The sequence below is a fragment of the Vanessa cardui genome, chromosome 15, assembly GCF_905220365.1.
Source record: "Vanessa cardui chromosome 15, ilVanCard2.1, whole genome shotgun sequence".
In the NCBI taxonomy this organism is placed as follows: domain Eukaryota; kingdom Metazoa; phylum Arthropoda; class Insecta; order Lepidoptera; family Nymphalidae; genus Vanessa; species Vanessa cardui.
The window spans coordinates 4,734,836-4,751,172 of NC_061137.1; the positions used below are offsets into that span (position 1 = coordinate 4,734,836).

Sequence of the window (16,337 nt, forward strand, 5' to 3'; positions counted from 1 at the left end):
TTTACATCGTATGTATTGTAATTAGATAAATAGAAAATAAACTTGTTTTTTTACAAATTTCGTTTTATTTTTAAATCCATTTGACAAATAAATTAAGTGATCTTAAAACAAATTTGTTGTTTGGTTTTCTAAAAGGATCAAAAGTCCTAGTTTTCAAATACCCATGTAATCATGCGCTAGCGCATCCCGTTAAAATTGTTAAGAACGTAAGAACTTATAAGAAAGATGCTTTGAAAACATTCAGTGCAAAGACAAGCGAGCGGCGCGCCACACGTGAAGAGATTGCTGCGTTCGAAATTTAAAGACGCGCGGGAAAAATGTTAAGAACTTATATATATGATTTCGTGTAATGAAATTAATTTAAACAATTAAGTGTTGTTTTTATTCATTTATAGTACATGTGGATTTATTTAAAGTAATACTCCGTTAGTGGTAAGTGAATAGAAATATTTTATTAAATAGTAATTTAAATAATATCGTATTCTTTATGTTGTTTCGATATTAACTTTTATCGTATGCTGTATATTAGATTTCAATACTGTTTTTGTATAAATATTTTATTTACCATAATATCATAGACATTTATTTTTCTTCTACCAAAATTTTATTAAAACTTCCGCCATTCGAGCGCTATTTTTTAAAGTAAATTCAAAGACAAGATAAGCTATAAATAACAACATCATTTTATGTACATTTTATATATAAGTATAAAATGTACATAAAATATAGGACTATAAACATGGTAACTATAGCTTGGATAAGCTATAGTTACCATGTTTATAGTATTCGAATAATTTCTATTTCATGTCATATTTTATTTGCGAAAGTACAAAAATACAATAGCGTGGAATGTATCGTAAGACGATTCGTCGTTATTTTTTAACATAACATAGTTTTTTTTTTTTATCATAGCTGTCGATTTTTTTAACGCCGTTGACTATATTGAATTTGTAAGAAAAACTTGACTTCCCGTAATCCCAACAATAGTAAGAGTATAATAGAGATTCGTGAACTTAAAAAAATCTTCAAAATATGCACACAAAAAATATAACAAGTTGAATTGGTGTTTTTTTCAATACAAACGAAAGTTACCTTATTACTAGTATTTTATTCGATGTTTACCTATATTTCTACTAAAGCTGTCAAAAGAAGAGTACTGTCGTATTTAGTTTGAAACCATAAACACCCACAATAACAAGCCATTTAAAATTAATACCTAAATTATTTGGTTTATTGCTATATTATTTTAAAGCTAAGAAAACTTTAAAATTTTAATGGTAACTGAACTGAACAAGACAATAACATAGGTCAATGGTATCTAAATGAATTCCTTTTTTTCAACTCGAAGATTGCTGATGCTATTAGTTATGGGACCTAATTAAGTGTCGTATGATATAGATATAGTATATAGACGATTTGTTAAAATATATCACATCTAAAAATACCAGCATCTAAATGCATAATATGCAAAATTTTCATTTACCCATAAAATTAATATAATAAAATTAGTAATAAAAAATTAAGGTTACTTTAAATTATTATATACTGAAATATTTTCTCGTAAACAATTATAGAAATAAAAAAAGTATAGTTGAAAATTTTAGATTTATAAATGTAATGGAGAATTCTCTATTTGAAAGCAATAGACATTGTACTAGAGACATATAATGGGGGCATCGTTTGAGCATTCGTTCCGTTCCGCTGAGGGCATCGCTAATGGTTCGTCGTTTGTTATTCAGGCGGAGCAAGGTGCAGGAAGAGGAAATTATGTAAACATTCTAATGATCATGATTATATTATGATTAATCTCGAGACGAAATGGTGAATTATTTATGCAAAAATAAATACATAAACGGAAATAATAGATACATAACATTCCATTTTTGAATAAGAGTTCGTTTGAACGGTTGAAATTATAAAGTAACATACATAATTATGTGTATATGGTACATTATAAATGAGATCGGATAATCTATATTACGTAGTTAAGTATTTTTCAGAAGAGATAAAATTTAAATTACAAGGAAAATTATATTACACTTCTTGATCTTAGCTCTGAACAGGATAAGGATTTATAACTTTTAGCTATGAGAGAAAATCATGATAAAATGCCATAACAGGCAACAGCTCAGCAGGCTGTCAGTATGTTCGATGAATGTGGGTACATAATTTCCAAAATATCGGACATTTGTAAACAAATCTAAAAGGTATCGATTTAAGAATACATATGTAATTATAATAATTTTTGCAAGCATACCTATTTAAATTGGAGATTATGGAGAAAGCTTATTAAAAGCTAGAGTATGAAATTCTTAATTATAAAACTTAGTGTCTAACTCTAAAATTCTCTCCGGCCATAGTTTCAGTTGGAATTTACACAATACCCAGTAGATACTAAAAGAGACATAAGAGTCGGTTCATAAATAAAAAAATAATATCTCCAAACACACATACACCGAAGCGTATATAAAAAATCTCTAAAAATACTGGGTATTTTCAATTTTATAACATGTAGCTACGTATATTTAGAAAGGAATTAAATTATTGCACTAACTTATTTTGTAATAATGCTTTCAAATAATCGAACACAAAATGCATAGTAATAGTTCTTGGTCACTTATTGATATTCTATTTTCTTTTTTGCAAAATTGAGGAAAACATGATCTACTTATTAGTTAGCCTGTTACGATATTTTTTCTCTAATTTCTATTTTTTATGGCAACATTAAATTTTGCTGTTTAACTTTTAAGTGTCGAACAAATTGAACAAGGAATGTAGGTACTATACTCCAGTGGCGTGGCAGGACCAGAGTATTATGGACAAGATACATTTTCTGAGATCCTATGGAAAAGCAACATCTCCGAAATGTATTTTTTTAAATGTTATCAATACTTTATATGGATTTTGGATTATATGGATTATGGATATTATATGGATTATGGCGTTACTGGGATTGAAAACATTATCATTTTTGTTTTTATGTATGAAAAATATTGGTATGATTAAATTACTTAAGACTAAATAAATACACTAGAAATATGACATCTGCGTTTGATATTTATATTAATAATTTAAAATGTAAAATTTAAAAACTGAAGCTATTACAAAATATCATATATTATAAAGTATTTATTTATTCATTATGTGTTATGCCAGCTGTACATCCGGACTTCGTGTAGGAATTTCGGTACCGTCCCAACCAAAACACAAAGGACCTACTCAAATACGCACGAAATCGACTCAACCGATTAGAAGTTACATACACACATCCAGAAGATTTATATATGTAGATGTACATAAAGATGTTCCATCGTTAAAACTTTATGGTTCTACCAACTACGTGTGAGTCTGATTTGTCGGAGGAATTTGCTCAATAATTATAAACCTATTGTAAAATCCACCATAAAACGGTTCCATTTAATACGTTCACGTAAAATCCTGATTGAAATGCTTTAGTAGTTACTACCCATATAGCAATTCAAATAATAAAATCTGAAATAACTAAGCTTTCGTTTTTTATGTTTCTTTTTATATATTTACATTCCTCTATTGGATTGTTTAATATGGGTAATGGTATTAAACTACCAGCTGCCTAGGACTCGTTACGAGAGAGATCATTATTTTTATTATTTAAATAATGAATATGTCTAGATATCCTTATCCAGAACCCAGGCTACCTCAATGTCAAATTTCATTACGATCGGTTCAGTGGTTTAGTCGTGCTGTGGTAACAAACGGACAGATAGAGTTACTTTCTCATTTATAATACATATTCGTTATTGTACAGGTATTGATATATTGATTTTTTATTGTTATTGTATTATTAAACATCGTGTAACATGTGCTGTATACGTCTAGTTAAGGAATGTATATTATAATGGACCGTCCAAGTGTACATTTACTTTTAGCGGGATAATTCTAGTTACGCAAAACCGGCTAACTTAACTAGGTAGTCGACACAGATATCTCAATGTATATGGGGTAGCTGACTTTAACAGTAATCTAACTGAACACACTTTATTTATGTCCAAGATTATGTTCTGGATCTTGTGAACTTCATGTACACAGTAAACAGAAAACGAAGATTCGAAAGAGGTCGTAGCTTAAAATCCGCGACCGTAAATCGTACAAGTACCTGAATGATTTTTGTACCTAAAAAAAAAAGTAAAGTAACGGCCTGTAAATTCCCACCGCTGGGCTAAAGGCCTCCTTTCCCTTTTTAAGGGGAAGGTTTTGGAACATATTCCCCCACGCTGTTCCAATGCGGGTTGGTGGAATACACATGTGGCAGAATTTCTATGAAATTTGTCACATGCAGGTTTCCTCACGATGTTTTCCTTCACCGCTGAGCACGAGATGAATTATAAAGACAAATTAAGCACATGAATCAGCGGTGCTTGCCTGGGTTTGAACCCGCAATCATCGGTTAAAATGCACGCGTTCTAACCACTGGGCCATCTCTGCTCTCTTTTGTACCTACGTGTAATTTATATCATTGTCTGATATGAAATCAATGTTTAACATCGAATAGGAATACAAAAGAGATATTTGTACCTAACCTATTGTTAAAAGCATTAGCTATACAAATATTAAATAGAGGTAAAATGTGTTTCTTTGAATGTAGAGCGTAATCTGCCGAACTATAGATCTAAATCGAAAATGTCTTATCTGGTAGAGAGTTACATTATTCCGGAGTGCTATAGGTTAAATGATCTTATAATCGAAATCGCGGTAGATCACTAGTCTTACTTACATGCAAATAATGAACCAGTTTTCACACTGTTACCCGGGTCACTATATAAGTTGGCATATGTATGATACATATATTTTTTGTAACTCATGGCCAGATGTCGCTGAAGGATATCATCTATATCAGTCTATCTTTAGATACACTTCTGCTAGGTTCTGAATCTATAATAAGTATTTTGATTGTAAGATTATACATTTGTTGCAAACAATTGCCCAAAGCAATAAAATATTAATAAAAAATATATTTTAATAACGCTTGCAATACCTGCACACAAATTTTCGAAATGAAATATTTCGCTGTCTTGATTTATAGTTATAATTTATGTAGTCTAAAACATAGCGCACTTAATTATAGTAGAAATTGTAGTACATAGCTAAATCGAGGTTATCGTGTGTAGTAATTGTGCGATAGAGATTTACAAAATATCCGCCGTACCTTCGACCATTGTACATATCGGTTCTATTGTAGAACATCTTACATTGTGTTTGTTGCAAAACCCCATTGGTACGTACTAATAAAACGTATGAGTTTTTATTTAGGTACAAGTCTCAACTTATATGACCTCTACGCTCCATTTATTTTTGGGTACTTAAATATGGAATAATTAATTCAAATTTTATTGGTGTGGAGGTCCTATATATGAAATAAAATCTATTTCAAATGTTAACTAGTGAATTATTTTCAAAACAATCTTATACTTCTGGTGACTGTGACAACTATAACTATCTAGTATATTCAATTTTGTATTATTTAATTGCTTTAATAAAACAACTAACTATGCCATGTTCCTCCTTTATTTCATCATCTATCTGCCGGTGAGTAAGTCCCGTTAAATCGGTCCAATCCTTCCAGAGATCAGCCGGAACAAATAGACAGACAGGCGCACGAAAATTGAAGAAAAAAAAGTTAATTAATAATAATATAAACTAACAGACACTCCAATTTCATTATATATATAATTCATATGATTCGTCGCTTTGTTTTATCGTTTAAAAACATCAAGATAGAACTATGTATAAATGTATATGGTCTGTATTTTCGTTTGTTAAATAACATTTTATATTGTTGCTGTCAATCACTATTACTTACATGCAAGGTGAAAAGTATCGTGACAGTTCAATATAAAATGCCAATGAGAGAACTAAACAAAACGTGTTTGGAAAAATTAGGTTTACGTGACACAGTTGACTTAAACAAATGATGTTAGGTAACACAATAGGTACGTTGGAAGTAAAACTGATAAAACGAATGTATTAATGGATACAACATTCACTTTTCCAATCCTACTATAATTTTCATACCAAATTGCAATATAATTTAAATGAGAGCTATTAATATAGAGCTTTTTGTATTTATGTATAACTACATAGTTAGCGTCCACGGCTAGCTTATGTTTAAGGATCTAGAGATATCTATCTAGCCTAGCCTGCCTAATATATATCCTTCCTTAGAGTTCAATCTCGTTCTGTAAAAAAAATTTTCAGCAAATTTGGTTCAGTGATTACTTTCGCTGTTACGATATTAGTAGAGATAAAATTGATTTTAATAATTTAATTATTTTTGTAACTTTCAGTTTAATATTTAAACTTCTTTAAAAGTTTTATAGGTTTTTTACAAAATAATGTTCCCTTGAGATAAAAACAAATACTTCTTCAATAATATAATATCCATATTTATGAATGGTACGCGAAACAATTTATTTATTTATGAAAATAATATGATGTTACTGTAATTGTAATGTTACTGTCTCTGAAATAATTTATGTGATTTTATTCCGGAGATTATAAAAATACAACACTGTTCCACTAGGTACTTAATTTTTACTTCAAAAGATCCGTTAAAATTTTCGCAGACATTGAATACGCCATTTATCTCGGAACCATAATGAATACCATCGATTATTTTAGATCCGGCCGAATCGTGTCACTTCAATTCAAAGTCAGTTGTTTAATTAACTTTATTCCTCCATAGTTTAGGTGTTCAACTGATACAGATACACCTCTGAATTGTTTCAAAACGAATGCTCTTTTTTATTCAAATTTTTGACCACTCACTAACAAGGTCACTTCGTAATGTCCTTCTGTGTACATTCTAAGTAAGTAATAAAATTCGAGCTTAGTATTTTTACGCATTAAATATTGTAATTCGCTTAATGACAAGATAATTCCGTAATAATTGTCATGTAATATGAAGTCATCCTTCTTGGTCCCCAAATTTGAATAGATAGTAATCCTAAACGGATGTATAATATTGGTGACTAAATCAGACGCTTGTCTAGATAAAAATCTATGCATCGCCATTCCAATATGCAATACCTCAGCCAATCCGTAGATACATATTACCTATACAATTACACCGGAAATATTTTGTGTGTTTTAATGACGAATAGATGTAAAACTAATATAGATTCTGGTCGCTTAACAAAGGCGGCTATTAATTACTTGTTTAAAATACATCTTTACATAATAAAAAAGGTTGATTGTATTCTATTTCCTATATTTATATAATGCTTCTTGAGTATGTTTATTTTTTATAATGATTCGTTGAAAGTACCTTCGAGTATAGATTGGTATCTCATAATAGAAAGTGAAGAGAACTTACAAACCTTTTATGTTACGTAATTACATCTGAGAAATGGCAAATTACTTAAACACATAAAAAGGAATATATTTTATATCGTTACATAATGCGAATAACAAGATACGATCAGTTTTATATGTGTTTGTGAATCGTGAATGATAAACGTATTCCTATGTAATATAATATGTAACATCGATCAGTACAAAATAATGTGCCAAGAAAATTAAAGCATTTTTTGAATTAATTACTAATTTACTTTTAGAGAAGTCACTGTTTAATTGTAGATATATCTTTTTAACTGTCATATTTTACTTCAGCAATATTTGTTATAAAGAGGTTTTATAACTACTATTTAAAAAAAATACTGAACACAGAATAGTTAAGTGAACTTCAAACAAAATTAACGATACGCTGGAACTTTTAATTAACTGCGTAAAGAGGATGCACTTCGTAAAATGATATTGCATAATATTATGTTTCATAAATATGGTTAATAAATTATTCGAACATTCATTCGAAATCAATACTCGTACTCATGTTATATGTTCAAGTAAATACATCGATTTAGCATTTACTTTCTAGATTACATCTTGAATTTAAATCTTGTCTTACGTGTTTTTTTTGCGAATTTATCGTGATTCGTATTTTCGATTTTATTTGTTACCGAATTTTCGTAATCGCAATTTGCATTCGAAGAAACGCAATAACTTTTATTGAAATTATATAATTTCGACTGTAAAGCTTTGTCATGATTGATATGTATTAAATTACCCACAGTTACATTTTTATGTTTAAATCCCACTGTCTTTGGTTATGTCTACAAAAAAAAAAAAAAAGTTAATATACTCTGTAATGAAGTTACTTTTTTTTTAATTATTATTCGCTAATTATATTAAGACTTACGCATGGACTTTAAATACTTGTATTTGAGCGCAATTTTTTTAATCTATCTAAAAGGCATTGAATTCATAGGTATCGTGTAGAATCTCTCTCATCCCTTGTAGAATGAGTAACAAAATATGGAATACTGACTAACTTTCCTTGATTCTATACTCAGATGATATAACATATGTAATGCATACCGCGTGATGCGTCTCAATGTATTGCTTGTAAGTAAATCTTATTAGAATGAAAAGCAGATCTTACGATCTAGCGATGACGCGCAGAGACGCACTTTCATCACTTATGCAACCGAATACACTCAGACTTATTGCTAATTAAATAAGTATTTAAAAGTGTTATAATTTCTAAACAATATGTAGATTTCTTAAATTAATACTTCGGAATGCAACGTTTTGCTTTTTAATCGTATAAATTATAATTTATACATATTTTTATTCATTAAAACATAGTAAGTGGCAGGTTTCTATACGACAAAATATTCATTTTGTGAATTTATTTTAAATATGAATGTAAGCAATGAAATCGGTATAAAGAGGAAAGAAATAATAACTATTCCTTAGCGATAATACGCCATATCCTATCTAGGATGTTATGTTCCTTGTCTTTGTAATTAGGTATACAAACTCACCGTTCAAACGGCGTCATAAAATAATTTATGACTAATTTTTAAATAATGTTTTAAAATTATTTATACAATTATAATATTATAACACTATAATTTAACCATATACATCTATTTACTTTGTTAAAAAGCTAAATCTTAAACTAAAGAATAAAATCTGTTTCTTCCTTATACTGTCTAAGAATCAATAATTATTTAAATTAATAACTATAAATAGCAATATATAATAAGGTATTAGCTTACTTTCCTTTAGTACAAACGAGATATACATTTTAATTTAATACTTTACCGACTGTTATTAAGGCAGGCTATTATCCTATAATTATAATTGCATAAGATTGTTAATAAGATGATTATAATTTTTGATGTCGCATGCCATTCGAGATTAACCTCCTTTTCCAATAATAAGAAATAAACGAATTTGCCTTGTAATATTTATCTGTATTTTAATTGTGTTTTGATGACTGATTATGTAACTATATGATGAGGAATTATTATACATTTTTATTTTATTTCTGCATTAACATATAAATCTATTTATTTAGATCCTAAACTTATAACTACATGTGATTATATTTGGGGAATTGACAAAGATATATTTCTAGTTTTCTAGCGATGTATAAATTCCTAGTGACAACTAAAGAACATTGTAGACTATAAAAAAAGATGGATGATAGACATCGGAATGTTTGCTGTGCACATAACGGTGCCCTATATACTAAGGCACCATAGCGATCGATAATAGCTACTTCAGAGTTAAATTAAACATTTGATTCAATGAATTGAATAAAAATAAAACTCAATTTATCTGTAAATCTGTGTGACTTAAAATTACTTTTTATTATTTAGTGTGTTACTTGCCTTACAGCTCGGCAAAATTCGAATTTTAAAATCGAAGAGAAATTATTTAATTAGCAAAAGATATTAATTACGACATACATCATTAATTTTTATCTTATCAATAACAAACTTGAAACATTAATAGTATTTAAGATATTATGTAAACGAAAAAAATAAACATATTTATGCAAATTAACTAGATCTAGCTCATTAGTAATATGAAGAACCGTTATACGTCCGACCTCCATAAATCATTTCTGTACATTAATTTCAGCTAAATGTGCCACATAGATAAATTAAGCACATTCTCACACAAAACCAGTCCCACGTGCGAATAGCGACATACAATTATTGTAAGTCCAATAGCGAACGCTATAAATTTTCCAATTTATTTACTACTATCTAGTTCGTGCATCCAACAAATACTAAGCTTAAACTGGACCTACACTGAACGCCTACCTGTACCTTTCTCGAGGTATTGTAAGGCGTCTTTTACATGAATGTTAGAATATTTTTCATTTATTCACATTGCATTTCACTGTTATTTAAAAAAAAAAGTTTGTCTATGTTTATATCTCATCGACTATTAGTCCTCGACTAGAGTAGTCTAAAAAAAAAAACAATAATTTCACAGTGATAATAATACATGTTCAATTTATTTTGTAAAATAATATTGAATATATTCCACTGACATCTGATAGGTAAAAATTACACTTTAATAAAAAATAACCAGTAATATGTTTCTTGACGTATTGTATTTCAATATTACATCTATCGCAATATTCAGGCATCACCTTTCTTATGTCCTTGAAGGATACAATAGAAAAACTGCTTTGTAGGATGGAATAAAAACATAGATTATACGAGAAATATTTAGATAAGGGAGGATAAAAGATTGCCTTGTACATTATGCGTAATATATTATACCTACATAAATAAATCAATAGACAAGTACCTACATAGACTAAGGACGCGTTGTCAAAACATTATTTGGACTATTGTATATCGAACTTATTTCCTGTCAGGAATTAAATATTGTGTATAAGTAATTATTAATACTTTAAAGATGTTGTGTACTAAATGGAAAATTACTAAGCCCGCTTTACAATAGCGTACTCGTAGATTCATTAAATTGAATCTATGTAACTGATATCAAGTATTAAGAAAGCAAAACACACGTAAGCATGTAGTCCCGGCTCGCTTCACAGGAGGTAGAGAATGCTTCGATAACAGTTTATCTACTGAACAATGAGGTTCAGGTTGATTGCACTTGACTGCGAATGGCTTAGGCCTTGTACTTCCGCCAGTTGGATCACGCGAGCCTAAGTTTAACGGCCCCATTGAACGTTAGATATTTACTTGCATAGGTTTAATTGTTTCGTCTGTTCCGAAAATATCGTATTGCATACTTTTATTTCGTTTATGATATATTATCGATTTTATATTCTAACCAAGATTCTTAACTATTTTTTAAATTTGTTTATAAAATGAATTATTATTGGAATCTTTACATTATAATACAATGAAATGGACATATCTTCAAGACATGGTCTTCTTAAGAAAAATTTCAAATGGTTTGACACTTGTGTCTGCGTATGTGACTTTGATTTTATTTCCTTATCACGATGGTTAAATTCCAAACGAATTGTTTATATATATTAGATGTGTAAGTATACCTAGTTAATAGTAACGTTAAATAAAGTAGGGGTTGAAAAAGAGTCTAACATTAAAATTAACTTGTCTTAAATTTAATCAAATGTCAATTTAAAATGTAAATTAAGAAGAACCCGACAAGCTCTGCAGTTTTTCCTCAGTTGTATATACACACGTATATACTACATAAAAGACATAAAATACTTATTCCTTTTTTGATAACTTTTTTAAATAATATGTTTTTTTTTTTAGTATTTCTAAACATTATTCCTAAATCTGTCCTAAATCAACCACATCATTGTTTTTTCTGTAAATAAAAAAATATTAAGAATATACAAAGCTAAAATCCTTAGAGGGTTTTTAGTATTACTATTTTGTTTGTTTATATTTAGATACACACCTGAAATAATAGATGGAGTAAGTTTGCCGGCACATCGCGAGTCGCGACTGATATCAAATTACCGTCGTGATCTGTAGGGCTCGAGTAACGGGAACCGGCTGTCTTAAGGCTATTTATTAGACTATTATCGTTACAGTTACTTCAAGTGCTTTCCTTTACTTAAATTGCTTAAACAATTGTTAGTTCGAAGCTTTTGCGTAATGATGGTCTGCGGGACCCGCAAAGGCAGTACATGTACTACAGCCATAAATACATATTTATTAATGATGCATTATATTACTAATATATTGAATATTGTATATATATATTGTATATATATATTGTGTATATATATTTAGATGTGATTTTTATTAAAAATATGAAGACTTCTAAAGTTTGGCCGTTATTCTTGCGTTAGCCCTGATGTAAAATTATACTTTTTAAATATAATTTTATCGTATTTTTTTAAAGTTAATAATATTTAAATCATAATCAAACAAGGTAATATCTCTCAAGGAAAAACGTGACATGAAAGTAGAGTAAAAGTCTATAAATGTCCAAGTACTAGGCATATCTTTGAAATGGTTTATACGTACCGTATTCCACGGTTTTGGAATGCGGGACATGCAACAGAATTTCATCCAACTATCCGACGTCTTTATCGCCGTATGGGAGGAGAATAATTAATTATAAACACAAATGATTAATATCATGAAATCACAGCTTGCACGGTTTTGAACTTTTAACCTTAATCTAAAATTTAATTAGTTCCGCAGTACTTTACGAGTAGGAACATCAAATGAGTAATTGATATGAATCGAACCATTCATTTTTACGCCTCAAGCTATAGGAAAACGTATTACTTCCTAGTTCATCCAGCCATTACATGAACTTGATTGAATAAGCAAAGCAATTTATTCGTCTATATGCTAATACAAATTGTATGTATGCTTTATTGCAATTTGCGCTCCTGTTTCAAATGTATGGGATATGTTAGCCGGCCCACGCATACAAGATTTGCCTGTGTTTACCTCAAATAACGGTATTGCATTCCCCTAGGCATTCTGTGCTTGTGTATGCTTTGTAAATTGTAATAACCGCTTATATATTCTAAGGAGGAAGTTGTACATAAAACAATACTTAATTACTTAGATATTTGTACTGGACGGTAATACAATTATTATTGAAATATAAATATATATAAAATTTGGTCGATAGTTTTTATATAATAAAAAATAATTAAAAAGATCTTTCTACGAGTCTGGTCGTTTTTGACCGTTTTTGGGGAAAAGGCTAAATTTTATATAAGAAGAATTCAGCGTCCAAGATGAAATGAAAATGCCCAGTCTGTTGTAATGCGTGGATTTTCTATATTATGTTACTTTGCTTTCCAATTTGGCATTATTATCATAGAATACCTAATTTTGAATTACTCGTAGAATATAAAAATATAATATTTGTAACAAAGTACGAGCTCACGTGTACAAATATATTATTAAATAAAAATACATGAATAATCTGTAGGGTTCATTAATATGAACTGTATAAATTATACATGTATTATGATACTTAAATTTCAAGTTAATGTATAACTAATTTTACATTTAGAGAAAGTCATCGCTTTTATAACTCCATTAATTTTAGCTTCTGCTCCTCATTGTAGCAGCGGCCGTAAAATTTTAAATGAATTTATATCGACCATAAAAGAAACCCAAACCAAGTTATGTTGAATTTATATAGTTTAATTGCATCCACGAATAATTTACGTCACAGAAAACTTGTCTTATGTTGATATTATTTTATTTTTATAGTCTATGGTAAATATTATCTATGGTCACAATTTAGGTTGCATCTATCTTAGAGCGTTTACGACGAGTCTAAATATAGAATGACATGTTTTTCTTGTTTGCACAGATAATGCAAGCGATACCGTATTATGCACAGACAAGTTCAACTTTATCTAACGGAATGCCTGACCTACATCAGGGCTTCTCATTACATCACGGCACGTGTTCATGACTAGTCTAGTTTTTTTAGCAAAGATGACATTCATCTTGTTAAGGACATAAGGTTCAATTTGGTATGACATGTTTGTTTAGGTAATACCAGTAATAGGTAGCAGACTATAGAGCAAGTCATCGTTCTGGGCGGTCACGGTCAAGTAACGGTGAGTTATGCCCTAGAAAAGGGTCCGGTGAACTTTACTGACGTTATGGCTTTGTTATGAACTAAAGTTATTATCACATAAATTTTGACTTCTACACGAATATCTTCTCAGCGTAACCTATTTCTGTGATAATGATCTTTAGTAAATAGTCTCACACAAATTCCAGAAAATCTACAATGTGTTGGATTTATTTTTCTTTGGAAAGGTTTACTTTCGAATGAAATAAAATGATTGAACTGTTTTGTATGTTTGTAAGGGAAGGTGTTTAAAGTGATTTTATGTTATTAAAGTCATTTCTGTTACGACATCACATTACAATATTTTATTTTTGTCACCATCGATTTATCTGTTATGCAGTTATAAACACAAAAATATGTAAAATTCTACTTCGTTCTTGGTTAGAGATATTAGGTGGTATAGATATCATCATATAAAAACAAACTTATTAACTTTCTCCTTTCACTTAACCTTTAATTCATTTATTTTTAATTTGAAAGGTTTTTTTCAGATTGAAATATGTAGGTAGGTACTAGGAATTTTCACAACAAAAAACTACTACTAGATTCAATAATAACATTAAAAAAAAACCATATTTATAGGTACATGTGTGTGAATTCCCCGAATACATGAATGGAGCGGGCTTGTAAAAACTTATGCGGTTATCTCAACATCAAACCGTTTTTTGGTAATTGGCAGTGTTTATACTCCATTTATAACTAAAAGCCGAAATAAGAAATTGCACCTGTGGTTTGACTGTCTTATGTCCTGCACAGTTGGCTACTAATCCTATTCACCGAATACCTGGAGCGGGCTTGTAAAAACTTATGCGGTATCTCAATCGTATCGTTTTTTGGTAATTGGCAGTGTTTATACTACATTTATAACTAAACTTAAAGCCGAAATAAGAAGTTGCAGATGTGATTTGAACTGTCATTTGTCCTGCACAGTTGACTTCTAATCCTACGAATCCCTTAAGAGGCCGTTTATTAGTTGTATCAGTTATAGTAGTATCATAGTAGCGATCATGATTATAACGTAGTAATAGCACATACAATATAACATATAATACTTTAGTGTATCATTTTTAAACGGACCAAACATAACCACATTATTTGCTCAACTAATACTATAAATATTGGCCCGGTAGGAAACATTACCTATCGTTTGACCCTTGCCATTTCACCATCAACCACAGGGATTAGATAGCCTGGAGTCCCTAATCAGTACCTCTGCTTCAGATGCTGAGTTTGATATCATAGAACATTGACCGTTACATCGCGATTACCGTAGGATACCTGCAGGGAACCTAGACTAAGATGCCTTGAAAATGATGATGGTTCGTGACGAGATAGCGCTAGTTTACACGTTAAAGCTAACTCAGACCGGATGACATAATTAGTATAATCGTGTCTCTGCTGATTTTATTTGTGTATAACATGATTAACATGGGAACATACAGATGAATTTACATCTGCAAATAAAAATGCACGCAATAAATATTAGGTTTTTGGAGGTAAACTTCTGTCGTATTTTAAATAAGCAGGTAATTTTTCTTGTACAAAAAAAAATTTCTGCTGTCATTTACCTGAAAGTTGTTGCTATATATATTTGATTAATATTAAATAAATATTTTTAAATGAATTCATATAGTTTCTTTACAATACGACAAAACTTTCCCTCCAACGTATTATTATGCATTTTTTTAATATAAAAGTTAATTAAGTTTCTACAAATTGCTAAATCATGAATAGGTAGACTGGAATATAAAGGCAAAATATAATTACTATGATTTACAAATACAATTATTAATCGAAAACAGTTTCTTTTTATTATTTTACAAAACAAGATGAATACAAGTTAGATGATTGCATCTGAGTTACTCTGTCACTATTTAATTCAAGCATAGCGTGAGTCGAACAAATAAGCTTAACCAAGGACTATGACCCTATGGGATTTCTCACGGGTCCAATACAAATATTAAATAAGATCTTGTGAAGTGGCCTTGTAGATGTTCGATTTCGAAACTATTAAGTAATACTTTGACTTTTTAAAGTCACTCTAAAAGACTTATTTCATCCATGTGTTCTAATGTTTTAAAAAAAATTAAGAACGTTAAGTTCTGTAAACGTGCCAGTGTTAACTTCATAATTATGTCAAAAGCTTTTCAATATAACGTTGAATATATAATATTATTGGTTATACAATATTTAAAAAGAAATTCTTTCTTGAAATTTTAGTATCACCTTAGGAACGATTGTTAATTTTTCTTAATGTTGCTACTGTGATATGCCACATAAAATATCTAAGCACAATTCAATTTCATTTTGATCATACATTTTCATGATTAATATTCTTTCCGCTCAATAAAATGTACCTTGCATTTTCATACACAGGAAACCATCATGTACTTGGGCCCTCGGGAGAGACTGGGTTTTATGAATTA

General features: G+C 29.6%; 1 protein-coding gene across 1 annotated transcript in view; it reads left to right on the forward strand.

The window, feature by feature from the left end:
* The first annotated feature begins 224 nt into the window (after positions 1 to 224).
* LOC124535784 overlaps positions 225 to 16,337 on the forward strand; it is a 43,419-nt gene continuing 27,306 nt past the window's right edge. Inside the window, exon 1 of the mRNA XM_047112118.1 lies at positions 225 to 432. The gene's annotated coding sequence lies outside the window, so the exon portion shown is untranslated. The remainder of the gene's footprint in view (positions 433 to 16,337) is intronic.